Here is a 15,303-nt window from a genome sequence, read left to right as displayed (position 1 = left end):
AGGATGGTGAGCTAATTTTGATAGAGGACCAGCAGCTCTCTGGTGTCAGCGTTGAGGTATGAATGCGTGACGTTGATGTAGTACTTTTGGACGATTTGGAGGGCGGGAAAGGTGAGGAGGACAATCTTTTGCGCCTGTTGCCTCACCAAATAATGTTTCTTGTTAATCTCGATCACGTGATTCATGCTCATAGATTTATAATTATACCATCAGCCATCAACCTAAGACTACTGCACAATCACCCCTTTCTATTTTTCATATTTTTGCCCCTCTGGGGCACTCTGAATATAAGCTGATGATTACCGATACAATAAATGACTTATCAGAATCCCTCAATATAATCCTGCATAAATCTCCAAAAGATATATGCCTATAACAAATTTCCTATGTAAGACTCAAAGCAACCAAAGCCCTACTTCATTGAGCTCTTCAACGCCGCTGATCTGTCGCTCAAGAACAAGTTCAAGTTCGTCCTCGCTGCTGAAAAGGTGGCAGACCTCAAGGAACAAGTCAAACTCAAATTGATTGCCAAGAAATAATTGGAAGCTGATAGCGAAATCGCTGTTAAGGATAATGACGATTTCGAACTTGCCTCCGATGATGAGGTCAAAGACGTACTCGCTGACTGCAAGGTGAAGGTCTATCTGAAGGCCAAAGTCGTCCCTCCCGTCGTGGTGCCTCCACCTGCTGTTGTGCCAGTATCAGCACCGGTGGTGGCTGTTCCTGCTGTCCTCGATAACGAACTCGTTTTGAAAAGTTCGCTCTTGGATGTTTCAAATTTCACAGTCCCCATGATCGGAGCAGAAACAAAGCATCGCCTATTGATTCGCTGCCCTCAGTTACCCAAGACAGGACTTATCGAAGTGCCAATCTCTGAAAAAATCAGCTCTTTCTTTGACCTCAGCGAGACAATAGTCAAGGAGTTGGGTCTGCCAACAGACCTGAAAGCACTGCTTTACAACCGCAAGGGACAGCCATTCATCTACAACCTCGACCTCATGCACCTTCCCCTCCCTAAGCTAGATTTCTCAGAGTAGATGTGGGTGATTCTGACTGCTTCCCCTGCCACAATAGACACTGCTGTACCAAAACCAGAGCCTATCGTCAATCCCTGCAAAATATCCATCCACAGAGGCACTGAGAAGTACCAACTCGAAGTTGACCTCGACAACAGTCTTGACTCCCTCAGATCAAGAATCTTCGAACTGCTTAAGTATCATCCGCTCAACCAAATTTTGAAGTTCGGAGGCAAGCCTTTGATGAACTTTGCAGAGCCATTGAAAGCCTGTGGATTAGCAGCAGATTCAATTGTCTAGGTTGCATTCAAACTGGATAACAACCTCGTCCCCTGCACTTTCGCAGACAAGTTCTATTACAAGGATATCAAGCACGTGCGAGAACAATCTGATGAAGGAATTGCTGAGCTAAGATCCACCCTTCTCACCCTTTCTGCCCACCTCTCAGAAGACGACAAAATCAAACTGGTCGCTTACCTGCGCACCTTAACTGGCAACCTTCCCCTTGCCTACAATCTGAAGTGCCTCTTTGCCAACAATTTCGTCAGTCAGGTTCACAGGATCGCCATCGAAGAAGGCCTCCTCGCTTCACTTTCTGACTTCCTCAGAGGATGCACCCCTGCTCTTGACCAGCTCACCTGGAAAGAGTCATTCACTAAGTTTAGGGATTACCTAGGCTTCGTCCTTGAAGGAGCTTTAAAGCTTCCCATAACCGAATAGCTACGCGCAGAAGCCAAGTTTGTCGAAATCCAACGCAACTGCCACTTCACCCTAGGCCCCATTCGCGAGCCAAGATTCGTTAAGCTGGACAATGGAGACACTGTCTTAGTCGACAGAGAGGCTTTTGAATAGCAAATATTGAAAGGATTCACTTATCCCGCCCTAAAGGCGCCCAAGAAAGACCAACTATTCGCCCTGCCTGGACTTGAAGAGTTCTACATGCAGTTCTAATCAATCAAGTGGACAATGCGGCACTAACTCCCTCTTCTGGAGCGGTTTCCGACCTTAAAATGTTGCCATCACCATTCCTGCCTTTGGAGCTGTAGATCTCTACAGAAATAAACTTGAAGGTTATCCTGAATTAAAGTGCATCAACCTTTGGAGGTTAAGAATAAATCCTCAACTTACCTGCTTCTGAAGACCAAGGAAGGCAAATTGCGAGTGTTTGTGAGCAAAAACAAAGATATTGCACGTCCCTTTAACTTATTCGATGTGCTGACTGGCAATGAAGAGGCCGTCAACCTCGACCTTATGGGAGCTAATGTCCGTAGTGAAAACGTAGAAGAGGCGATTGACCTTACCAACCTCAAGCCCGTTATCACCCGTCCTCCCAAGGAAGCTATTGCAGTGTTGTTTGACGTATCTGGATCTATGGGTTGCCAATTCTTCAACGAGCCTGATCTCAAGCGAATTGGTGCAGTGAAGTCCTTCTTCGAGGCATTCGCCTTTCGAACCATCGCCTACAACATGTAGCACGTGGTTTCGCTCTTCTTCTTCGACCACACCATTGAGAATCACTGCGGTTTCACATAGGCAATTTACGATTTCAACCGTCTCATCGCGAAGGCAGCAGCTCGTGGCTCCACTCTCATGTACGACGCAGTAGTCACTGCTGCAGATGCGCTCAAAAAGTTCAAAATCAACTATCCCGACTGCTTGCTCAGAATTGTTGCCCTTACTGATGGAGAAGATACTGGATCGAAATACTCAGTCTAGGAGACCACTCGCATTCTTGTCGAGAATAAGATTGTGATTGACTCCTTTGCAGTTGGAGCCAACTGCGAGGGACTAAAGACTATCTCGATTGCCTCGGGTGGAAAATGCTATCTTACACGCAACTTGGAAGAAAGCTTGAAGCTGTTCGAGCAAGAAACTGTGCTTAGCGTCCGTGCTCGCAAGGCTGATGAAAGCATTGATAAACTTTCTATTGAGCAGCGCATCATCAAGGCTAAGCTGTTGCCCTTCGACCTTCCTAATACTGTTCACGAATTCAAAGTCCCTGAAGCTCAGGGCGGAGGTATTTCGGCGAAGGATATGGTTAAAAAGTTCCAAAACGAGGGAGAGGCTAAGAAGCTGTCAGGCAACAACAGTCTGAAGCGAATCGCTAAGGAAATTCAAAATTACAGCGATAATCCCCACCCGTTCGTGGCTATCTTCCCATGCGCTAACATTAATCTATGGAAGATTTTGCTCCTCGGTCCCAAGGAAACTCCCTATGAGAATGGTCTCTTCTTGCTCTATGCTCAATTCCCCGGAGACTATCCATTCAAGGCGCCAGAGGTGCGTTTTATCACTCCGATCTATCACTGTAACATGAATTCGCAAGGACGTATCTGCCACTCAGTCTTTGATCGAAACTACTCCCCTGCACTCACTTTCCGCCAGATCATCGACTGTGTCTACGGCCTCATCCTCACCCCAGAGCCTGAAGACCCACTTGATAACGTCATTGCTAGTTTCTACTTGAGTGACTACAACACATATCTCAAAAACGCAAAGGAGTTTACAAAGGCCAAGGCCTCCCTCGCCACCGAGGCGATCGTCGATGAGTTGTTTGGCAAGATAGTCGACGACTCTGAACGCAAGCAAAAGGAGAAGGAAATTGAAGAATGGGTCACATTAGCCAAGAGCTTCAACTGATTGATACTCCTTCCCTTATAACTTCATTTCTCATCTATTAGCCCACCCTTTATACCTATTAGCATATGCAGGCCTTTTGAATTACAATTATATCGCATTAAGATTATAAGTATATAGGATTAACCCAGAAAGCGAACTAAATGAAATCTGTGCAAAGTGGGCATCTCAAGAGGGCGTAGCTCCAACGGTAGAGCGTTGGACTCCAAATCCAACGGTTGCGGGTTCAAATCCCGTCGGCCTCATTTTTATTTTCTGACAAATCACTATTATCATTTTTTCAGTATCAAACTGGCAATAAATCATTCCTCATTAATCAAGTTCAATGCCCTTGCTTCTTCGGCTTCTGCTGACATGTTTTTTCCTCTGTGGAAATTGAGATTGCTGTTGATGAGGTCCTTCAAAGAAGGGTCTGCTTATTAACGCCTGGCAATAATCGACTGCTCGAATTCAAAAGCTCCCTTCCTCTTTCCTCTTGGCCAGTAGCTATCCAAGCTAAGCCTAGATTGTTTTTGATAGCGATAATACGCTGGTCGGCTTGTGGGAGGTAGATTTCAGCGATACTGAGAGCTTCCTCATAGAGAGGGATTGATTTTGCTTGCTGCTTGTGTGAGTCAAGATTAGTTGCAATATTGTTGAGGAAAGTGATATTTTCTTCAAAGTGCCGGCTTATACAAGCTCCAAAGATGTTTTTGGCCGATTTTAAGCACTCCTCGTATTCTCTTTTGCCGTATTTGGAGTAGAGAACGGCCAGCTCGGCATAGGAATGCGCCAACTCATCGAGGTCTTCTTGCTCAGGGGGCGACTTCACAACTAATTGATTAACAGTGATGCAGTGCTGTTCCTACAACAACTTGTCTTCAGGAGTCATGTTTGTTTCAGCAGGCTCTTCCTCATCAGTTTAATTGAGTTAGGGAGGAGGAATAGGAGCAGCATTGGGATTGTGATAATCATCATGTGGCTTCTTTGGAAAGAATAAAGCTCTCGCTATGTCGCGCAATCCTTTGTAGATGGGCCTAATAAGATAATTGGCGATTGGCTGGAAGAACCAGCGACATATGGCTTACGAGAGCCGAACAAGAAAGTTCCCCATTAAGTATAAGTATATAAATCAACGCAAGTACAATAAGATAATTAATAAATAAAATAAATCCGATCGAATTATGTTCCACCACTTTTATGATTAGGTGGTATTTTTTTCCAGTTATTTTAATTACACATGAAGGCTATGCTCGTCTTGCTCCTCCTTCTGGTTACCTTCACCCAACAGACAAGGTTCTCTCAATCCTTGACGCAGTGGAGCTTCCGCTACGAGGGCAGCAGTAGGGACTATCCAGCCACCATCCCATCTTCTTTGGCTTGGGATCTAATCGACAACAAAATCATCAGTAGCGACCCCTACTACCGCGATAACTTCCTTCAATTCTACCAGTATGAGACCAAAGATGCCTCTTACCGAACCTCATTCTCCATTCCCTCCAATATCCTCAACTCCAAACATCAATATCTTGTTTTCGAGGGATTGGACACCCATGCAGAGGTCTACCTCAACGGCTAAAAGATCCTCTCTGCTCACAATATGTTCCGAAGATACGAAGTGGAAGTCAAATTTAAGGGCGTCAATGATCTTGTGGTCAACTTCACCGCCAGTACCAAGTATGACCTTCAGCAGGAAAAAATCTTCAAGGATACATACGGATTCGGCCTGCCTCAAAATTATTCCTTCACAAGAAAGGCCGCATACCAATATGGATGGGACTGGGGACCACGTATCCTATCAGTTGGCATCTGGAAGGAAGTATTTGCAGTCCTTTACAACGATACAAGGATTGACAACCTCCGCTTCACACACAGCGCTATCAACAAGACTATCACCAGAATTAACTGCCAAGCCAGCTTAGATTTGAGCCATCTTGACCAATTGGCCTCATATAATCTCACTTTATCGGTCAAACGTAAATCAAACAGTCAAACTATTTTTGAAGAAGTCCTACCAATTAAGTCCACAACAACCACTTCTCTTAGCTTACCCTTCAATATCACCACCAACATTTGGGATCATATTTGGTGGACTTGGGATCTCGGCACTCCCAACCTCATCGTCGTTTCAGTTAAGCTAGTTAATCTTAACTCCTTAGAAACCTTCGAGAAGTCCATCACTACAGGTATTAGGACCATCAATGTTGTTCAAGAGTTCAGTAAGACTTACAACGGAACATCCTTCACTTTCAACCTGAATGGCTATGATGTCTTTATGCGAGGCGGCAATTACATCCCTCCAGAAATGTCGCTGGCTCGAACGAATAAAAGCACCTATGAGAAGATAACAAACTATGCGCTGTTTGGCAGATTCAACATGATCAGACTATGGGGTGGTGGACAGTTCGAAAAAGATGACTTCTATAATAGTATGGACGAGGCTGGCATTCTCATTTGGCATGATCTCATGTTTGCTTGTGCTCTTTACCCCAGCTCAAACTAAATTCTAGCCAATATTGAGGCAGAAATGAGAGATAATGTAAAAAGAATCAGACATCACCCATCTATGGGACTATGGAATGGCAACAATGAAGTCTGGATCGGATGGCAAGAGTGGGGCTGGAAAAAAGGATTGTCAGAGACTCAAAAGGCCCAAGTGGAGCAGATGTATAGCGATGTTTTCAAAGGAGTTTTGCCTAAAGTTCTCAAAGAATAGCACCCTGAAGTGTATTATTGGGAAACATCTCCTTCTGTTTCCTCATCTTCTACTAAAAATCTTGCTTCAGGAGACATCCATTTCTGGCGTGTTTGGGCTGCAGGCACTCCAATCGAAGAGTACGAAGAATATGTTGGGCGCTTTAACTCCGAATACGGAATGCAAGCGATGCCTGATATTTCATCTCTGCAGCGTTTTACTAAGCCTGAAGATTTATATTATCCGACAAGTAACGATAGCTACGTGATGAGGCTGCATGAGCGCCACCCTTATGGTCATGTTTTGCTGCCTGGCTACACTTTTAACTACTCTGGAGCAACTGGAAACACGACTCTCATTTCATATTTCTCCCAGATAATGCAATCATATGCTTTGGAGATGGCTATCACCACTCTACGTCTGAATAAGCCTTACAACATGGGCAGCCTATACTGGCAGCTTAACGATGTCTGGCCAGTCACTTCTTGGGCAACTGTTGACTACTATGGCACATATAAGGCCGCTCATTATAAGGTCAGAAATGTCTATGAGCAACTCATGATCCACACAATACACGAAAAATCCACAGGAGACTATGTGACATATGTGGTAAACGACTACAATAGAACATTCAATTGCCATGCGACATTGGCCATCATCACCTTTGCAGGAGATGTCACGAAGGTCAAACACACGGTTGAAAAAGTAGTCAAACCTTTTGAACGCAACCTTATTCACCGATTCAACAAAACTGAATATGGAAACTTCACAAACAATGGCTTCCTAAGAATGGAGCTCAGAACGCTCGACAACTTCGTCAGCATCAATAACTACTTCTTTGTTCCAATGATAAATAGAACTAACGCCATGCCATAACTCACCTACCAGATCCAGGGAACCACTCTCACCATCTCAACAAAGAAAATTGCATCATATGTATGGATTTATCGCAAACTCAACGATAACTACCTTCCTCTACAACTTGCAGATAATTATTTCACCCTTGTACCTGGAGAGATCCGCACAGTCGATATCGGCAATACACCCCATGGCGAGATATACGTGACTTGCTACGAGATCGAATTCAACTCTGAAAAGAAGCGCAAAGCTGACAAAGAGAGCAAAAATTTGGTAGAAGAATGATGATGAGCAGTCGTAAATTATTATCATTGACGGACAACCACTTATGCGTTGCTCAAATACTCCTCCACTTGAATTTGCAACTCTTGTTATAATCTTTTCTCCTCCAAATCCCTTTGATGTTGCTCCCGCTTAGCCTCTTCTTGTTGGTGCTGCAAGTAGTTATCAACCTCGCGACTACTATCCCTGCTTTATCCATATTCCCATCTTTAGGGTATTTATTCCATCATTTTCTCCATGTACACCTTCTTGGGTGGATTGTAACGCCATTATCGGGCCAGTCTTTGCATGCTTTCCAAGCGAATTCTTCTACGCTCGTCTTATTACTCTTTTGTGGAGTAGAAGGTTGATATCTGAATCTCAGGGAATTTAGATTTTTTCCGCTTAGGCTTTTACTTCTCGGCCAGAGCATTTAAAGTTTCTTCAATAACGCTTTCTATAGTCTATTGCACTTTTGAAGGTTATTCAGCCTTCTCCTAAATATTATACATCTTCTTGATAGCGATTTCGTTTCTCTCCTCACTTTCTTTGTTCTTTTTCCTAGACTAGCTTGATTTCTTTTATTTCTTCAAATTTTCATGGGCAAGTAGTAAATAACTGGATCGAAACTCAGTTTCAGGATTGTAGATTTTGATCACTTATTTGTCTTATCTTTTGGTTGGTGAAAATTTAAATATCTTTGCCTTCGGTTAGAGTTATCTGCTTTTGTGGAGGATTGGTAACGCCACTCTTTGGCTTTCAGAATAATAATTGTTTGGTTCATTTACTTTGGCCTTTCGCTTGTCGAATTTCGTCATTGAGACAGCCTTTTCAAAATTAATCAGTCTTTGAGCTTGATGAGAGTCTTTTCCATATTTTTATTTCCATTTATCAACTTGAAGCGTTTCACTTTTGGATCTCCATTTGGTGCTTGTGAATGAAAATGGAGGCAACGCTTTCTGTTTCATGGCTCTCAGTTCCTGCTTTGCTTCTTCAGTAACTCCAATATCTTCTGAGGAACCTTCTCTCTCTTAAGTTTCAGCGTTGAAGCAATTTTCTTCGTTTTTGTGACGAATAACAGCGTTAGTTGAATTGAGCTGCAGACAGCACGGGCATTTACTTTTTTTCTGTTTCATTTCTGTACTGATAGTTTCGCGTTCAAATGCCTTGGATACTTCTGCCGGCTGATGGGAAGATTAAATGCAGTAAGGTTCTTCTGTTTCTGTGTAAATCTGTTGCTCATCATCACCCACAACTTACTTTTAATCACTATTTTGCTGTTTTGGGTTTGTTTGCGGTTGATCAATCGGCTACCGTTACAAGGAGATGATATTTTTTCTTTCACTCTAAAGTTTTTGATTCGACTGCGCATCAACGATGAGCTTTTGCTTGATAACCAGATCTAAGTAAATATCTTTTTCATCGTTGTAGAGGTTATTAGAACCGCCTCTTCGATGCAAAATTTAATTGTTCGTATGTGCCAAATCGAAGCTGGAGCGCTGCCCCTGCCTCAACTTCACCAATTGAAAAGGTTTTATGCCTGTCGAGCGTTGAATACCTTCTTCGCCCTCAGTCTCTCTGACCTCTTCGACAGCTTTGAAGACGTATTTATTGACTTCCTTCCGCTTGCTCCTCATTTATATTATTATTCCAGCAATAAAACGCGATTGCTCAATGCGAGATGATAAAAAATCATGAACTCATGCAAAACCGCCGGTCTTTATGGCCACTGGCCTGTTGCTAGATCCCTTAGAAGCCTATTTTATAAGAACCTCCCAACTTGGCACTTGCAGTTTCTTTCCGTAAAGCTCTTCCGCCCGCGTCTCCTTATAGGGATTGTTAGTCACAATATCGAATTCCTTTGCCTTTTCATCGAGAATCCGGCCGAAATGAACATGGTTCTTGACGATCTGATCATGCTTTGTCTCTTCTTAAAGGTTTCTCTTCTGGTATTCATCTAATACGACGTATTTTGTCTGATATCGTTTTTTGGCATTGGCGTTGCGTTAGTCCAGCATCTTAAGAGTGTCTGTAAGGGGCTTTGTGTAGTCAGCGATGAATGGTTCGCGATAGACGTAGGATGGTGGCAACGTTTTGTCTGCATCGCGTCCATGATCTTTCTCTTTGAGCACTCTTTCCTTCTGGAACTGTTCCTCCTGCTGTGAGTCATAGAAGTGGCCATAGACAGGGTCGTAGTTGTGCGTCTTCCAATACTTATCGTTAAGTTTTTGTGCCTAATTCTCAACTTCACTGCGTATGCGTTCTTCATGATTCTCATTATAGACATTCGAAACAATGTCGTATTCCTTTTTGTAATTCTCCAACAATTTTTTCTCTCTTTCAACTGGAAGTCTCATCTCCCTATTCTGAAAATAGTACTAAGGCATTTTCTGATTGTTAATGACATTGTAGGCATTGCGAATAGGGCCAAGTTTGCGTGCGGGTAGTTGTTAGACGTAGGGATCGTTTGATTTGAGGCTGACAATGTCGAAGTTTTTCTCGTATTTGAGGGTTTGCTTCTGCATGGCAAGGTGTTTACAAGGTGGTTGGCGAGTGACTTTGCGCGTTTATCGTCGGTGGTGATCCTGTGCCTGCGTTCGTCATCTTCGCGCTGGTAGGTCTGGAGTATGGGGTTGAATAGGCACTCCTTGGTCTTGATCTGCTCGTGGGTGACGTGCTGGACTGTGCTGGGAGTCTTGCCGAAGGGCTGTTTGGTTCGCTTGCCCTTCTCGTAGAGGTGCATGTCGGTCTTCCAGGCGTTGAGGCTCTGCTCGCTCTGGTCGAAGATCATCAGCAGTTGCAATAATAGTGATTTCTATGAATAGAGTAAGTAATCAGTTGGGCATAGCTGCATCCGAACTGCAGCACTGCCTCTAAAAGCACCGCTGGTACTGTTCTCGGGTCGGTTATGGCTCGCAGAACCAGCTATACTAAAGAATTTAATCGAAACTGGGCCGGTTGGCAGCGTTCGGTGATATCATCTTTATGAATAGCTCCTTGAAGCTGGTCGAAAGCTTGTCCTTCAATTTTGCCTCTATCTTCTCCCAGAAACTGTGGTGCTTCCTCTAGAGCAAAAGTCGGTAATGTGGGTCTGAAACCCGAGCATGTGTGAATGGATATTGCCCTGTCAACAAATAGAATATCAGGATTCCCAAACTATATACCTCTGATTTTTCAGTATACTCCACATGTTTGATAACCTACGGCGAGGCATACCGAACATCCCCAACAAAATTGTGAACTCTGTGCCTGCTGTCCATGGAGAGTCCGAAGTCCAAGAGAAGGGGCTAGAAGTGCTCATCGAGGAGGATGTTTTACGGCTTTATATCCCTATGAAACACATGTTGAGAGTTGAGATATCGCAGGGTAGCCACCAATTTCTTACCGAAATATCGAGCCACTTCTTCAGTAAAACGACCGTGCTTGCCCATCCACTCAAACAGGTCACCTTTTTCGATGAAAGGCATCGCAATGATGTGGGCTGTGGTTTCCTCCTCGCCCTCCCAGCGAAAGGGCACGTGGTCTGCGGTCTATGCGATGGGGACAAGTCCCCGCCAATCCAGCCTTTCTAGCACTGCGACTTCATTCTTGAAGGCTCTGAGCTGCGCTTCCCCGTGGCTGTAGACCTTGAGTGCGTAGTAGGTTTGATCCCTCTGCGAGAGGTAGATGCTGAGTGGTTGAATCATTACCAGGCTTGTCCGCCCATCTGGATCTTGCGGATCAGCGAATAACTGCCCGCATAGGAACACGTCTTTTGCGGGGAGGAGGAAAAGGTGTCCTCGTTGAAGAGTTTTTACTCTGAGAGCAGGGAGTCCATGGTGAGAAGAGTTAATAAAATATTTTTTTAAACAAATGAGTAACAATCGTTCTTGCAAGCCAACAGATAATAATTGTGCCTTTCTTCAACCTACTCATCGTTTTCAACCAGATACAGCCTAAAAGATTGAAAATTCACTTAGAGATTGTCCCCGTTTTTTATTTTATTAAAGCCAGTTAGAGTTTATACTGGAATCAAATGCAGTGCCACAAGCACTTATATCGGTTTCTCATTTTTGCTATTTTTTGCCACAGTTTTTTACGAAATATCATGAGTAAAGGGGGGCTTCACCAACCTTCTACCACCATACCGATGTTATTAGATTTCCTGTTAGGACGAAGCCCACAACTTTATTATTATATATGAGTAGCATATTATTAAAAAGGCCATTAATAGCCACCAGCCTAATGGGAATGACCATATGTCCTCTCCATATATAGGTGTGACAGTCCAGCAGATGTAATATTTAAATGAGAAAGAATTTTTTAAAAGCCATCAGTGATATCAAGAAGCAGAAGGACAAGGAGGCACACAAGGAAACAAAATAGGAGAAGGTCGAAAAAGAAGACAAGGAAGAGGAGAGTGAGGAGAAAGATGAGCAAACAAACGGAAAGGAAGATAAGCTGAAGTTGCTCGCCGACCTCAAGAAAAAAATCATCAAGGACTCCAAAGAGAACAACAAGTGGAAACATGACAAGTTCAAATAGACAACCAAGCAAGAGGTCGTCCCGAAGCCCAACATCACTCACGGCCAGCTCACAATAAAATTCACCGATTCGCCAGGCTATGCGAAGATATTCCCATTGATCAAGCACATAAAAATTTACGTGCGGGAAATCAGTGACAACTTCGTCACTTTTAACAACCAGTAGGCCTACTCGACAGCAGTATAGATATTTCGAAAGGCAGACCTGAAGTTCACTACTTAATGAGTTGGTTTGAATGATTGCCTGTGATTGTTTAGAATTAAATAATAGATGAAAGGGGGGAAGGGCGGAAAGGTGCTCTAAAAACCGCGGAGCCATAAACTGCTGGAGGGTGAGGCGGACAAACTGGTAACTAGTGTCTCATTTAGAAGGAAAAACTGGAAGACCTTCGCCAGCAGATCAAAGCCAAAAAGCACGAGAAGGAACTGAGTAAGACTATGCATTCAATGGGGTATCCCTCCAAAAAGGTCAACTCCAATACCACAGCTGCAACCATAGAGAGAGATGATCAAATGTTCAGGCTGGCGCTGACAGATATGAAAATGGAAGCGGTATAGCAGAAGTTAAAATAAAAGGGAATCACCAATCTCGAGCGATTGAGTGCCTGCACATAGCAAGACATCGACTAATGGAAGGATGTTCCTGTGGGATATAGGATCAAGCTGAAAAAATTCATCTAAAAACAAAAGGAAAAGATCACTCCCGCCTTCACACTCACTTCCAATGATTTTAGACAGGGTGAATCCAGAGAAAAGACAGAGATGGATATCTAATAAATCATCAAGAATAGGAAAGCTGAACAAAAATTTGTGCCTTTGACGAGAAAAAACGAAGAAGATGTAGAGGAGCCTGAGCTTGAAGAAGAAGATCAGGAAAAAATGATGTTGTCCATTCTGGAAGTGATTAGCCTCAAACAACGTCCAAGCTGCCTCAGAAAAGAGGAAAAGAAGAAAAAGAGGGATAGGAAAGTTAACTGGAGTGATTCGGTTGAAGAAATGGAAAAGCATCATAAAATAAAAGACTATCCCAAAGAATCCATCTCAAAGAGCCTTTTCCACCTTCAACCAACTGAAAAATAGACATAAGTGGATAAGAAACCATCACAAGCCTTTGATACCTAGAAGCCTCCAGACTATAAGTACTGTTGGAGCTGTTTGAAAAGAATAAAAAGCCACCCTTAGGCCATGAGTGAACGTTGTTTTTGCAGTTAATCCTGCCAGATCAACTACTAAATGACCATCAACCCAGTTGACCTCTTCCAAAAAATGGTTTAAACTGAAGACAAGTACAACAGATACGTAAATTCCTAGAAACTTAAGCCCGAGGAAGAAGAAATTGATCTCATATTTTAATGAATAAATAGTCCTTATACAGAAAACCCCAAACCATGGTCCAAATCTAGAATAATAAAGAGATAATCATTTATTCTGTGCCGATTCAGCTCTTAGGTACTTTCTCTCCAGGTCATTGATCATCACGGGCAAGGTAAAGGTGGTGGGGACCTTGTATACTCCGCTATTGCCGCTAACAACAGCAGATATGTCATATGATTTCACATTCAGATAGAGGGAGTCAACCACATTGATAGTGCTGCCACTGTAACCGGTAGCTAAGACCCAGTGCTGCCCCTTGTTCACGTTGATGATGACAAGGTATCCAACGTCAAGGTTCATCCTCAGGAGGGAGTTAGGGATCTTGCCCTCGAACAGAACTCCGAAGCTATTGATAGAAGCCCACACGAAATCATCCTTATTGACATATCCCTTGTTGTTCTTGAGCCAGGTATTGAGTGTGGAGGGGTTTTGGTTGACTCCGACGCCGGAGAGTCCGATGGCTGCTGCTGATACGAGCGCTCCAACTTGGCAAATGGTATTGGTGGAGGTTCCTAACTTCTAATCCTTCCACTTTGGGTCGCACTGGTTGTACTGTGGATAGTCCCGCGATAAAGCCAAGAAGCAGACCAACAGCACGCAGAGCAGCTTGAGCATGGTTATAAAACTATTTACAACACAAGCTCATTTTAAAAAGCATTAATCCCTCGAAGTGCAACTGCTCACCTTTAAAACTTCCATGATGAGATATACTCATCACCCATGCCCCATTATGTCAAAACTTGTATCCACACTTTTACGATTTTTTAATTTTTGAAGATGGCATTTTAACGAAATTAATATGATTGAAGATAAGAATTGTTAGCAAAATAATTGAAGATTTAGGAAGAAAAATGGGATGCAGTCTTTTATTGAATGCGGATTAATCGATAAATGAGACTTCTTATTGCACTTTTAATAAAAAAATGAAATATGGCCAAGAGAAATCAAGAACATGCAAATAAAAAGCTAATTGAGCCATTTATGGCCACCTTATGATCATAGTTATGCTCATCAGAATTTCATAACAATTTATCATAAATTTAGAACATTGAAGATGAGGATCTCACCCAACCAACATCATTTTTTTGATACTCGATCCTTATACTTCTTCTTTATTTTGTATCTGCGGATTTTGGTGATCCCATCGAAATCAAAATTAATTATTACATAAAATGCACCAAGGACCAAAGTGTGGCTTTCTTTTCTGCAGCAAAGAGGATAAATCTTTAGAAGAGTAGGTTCAAGAAGAACTCAGCTCCAATTACTCGCAGGAAATGGCGCTGAAAACACAGAAGGCGAGTGAGCGGGAGCAGGCCCATTCTCCGCAGCCGAAGGAAATCTTCAGTTTCAAACACAATTGCTTTAGAAATATTCCAAACTCCGATAAACACCACGTGATCTAACCCAACTAGCCCAGAACCCTCCAAGAAACAGTCAATAATCTTCAGAACTGTAGAAGCAGCTCACGAAAACTACTGAGGTTTACACAGTCGCCACCAGCTGTCAACCATAGTCAGCGCTTCTTTTGCTCACCCCCGCCTAGGACAGATTTCAAGCTTTTGAGGATTAGCCAAAGTCCACAGGTCAAGACATCTACCATTTTTCCATCCTTTTCTTAGCAGCATCCCATAAAGGTGACCTTTAACAGTAGAAATGACGCATACTATAATAGCCACGCGGGAAGAAGCAGCAAAAATTCTGAACAGACTCATTACTCATTTCAAAAAAGTGATGTAAACCAGCCAACTACTCCAGCAACATCAAACTTGCCAAGAAGTCTAAGGTTTTCTAATTAAAACTAAAACGAGCTTTCTGATAAATGGTTCATCAAAACTGATAAATGCATTGCGAAAAAGCCATCCTTTGAAACCCCTGACGGAGGAGAAACTTAGAGAACTTTGATCGACTATCTCAACGAGGATGTTTCATTAATGAAAAAACAAGTGGAACACCATGCCTA

The 15,303-nt window shown here is 43.0% G+C and overlaps 1 non-coding gene across 1 annotated transcript; it reads left to right on the top strand.

The window, feature by feature from the left end:
- Positions 1-3,825: 3,825 nt before the first annotated feature.
- TRNAW-CCA (transfer RNA tryptophan (anticodon CCA)) lies at positions 3,826-3,898 on the top strand. Its single transcript has one exon. It is a non-coding gene; the product is annotated as a tRNA-Trp (tRNA).
- The last annotated feature ends 11,405 nt before the right edge of the window (positions 3,899-15,303 follow it).

The sequence above is a fragment of the Nymphaea colorata genome, unplaced genomic scaffold (genome assembly GCF_008831285.2).
Source record: "Nymphaea colorata isolate Beijing-Zhang1983 unplaced genomic scaffold, ASM883128v2 scaffold0250, whole genome shotgun sequence".
Classification (NCBI taxonomy): Eukaryota; Viridiplantae; Streptophyta; class Magnoliopsida; order Nymphaeales; family Nymphaeaceae; genus Nymphaea; species Nymphaea colorata.
This window is presented reverse-complemented; position numbering and strand designations above follow the sequence as displayed.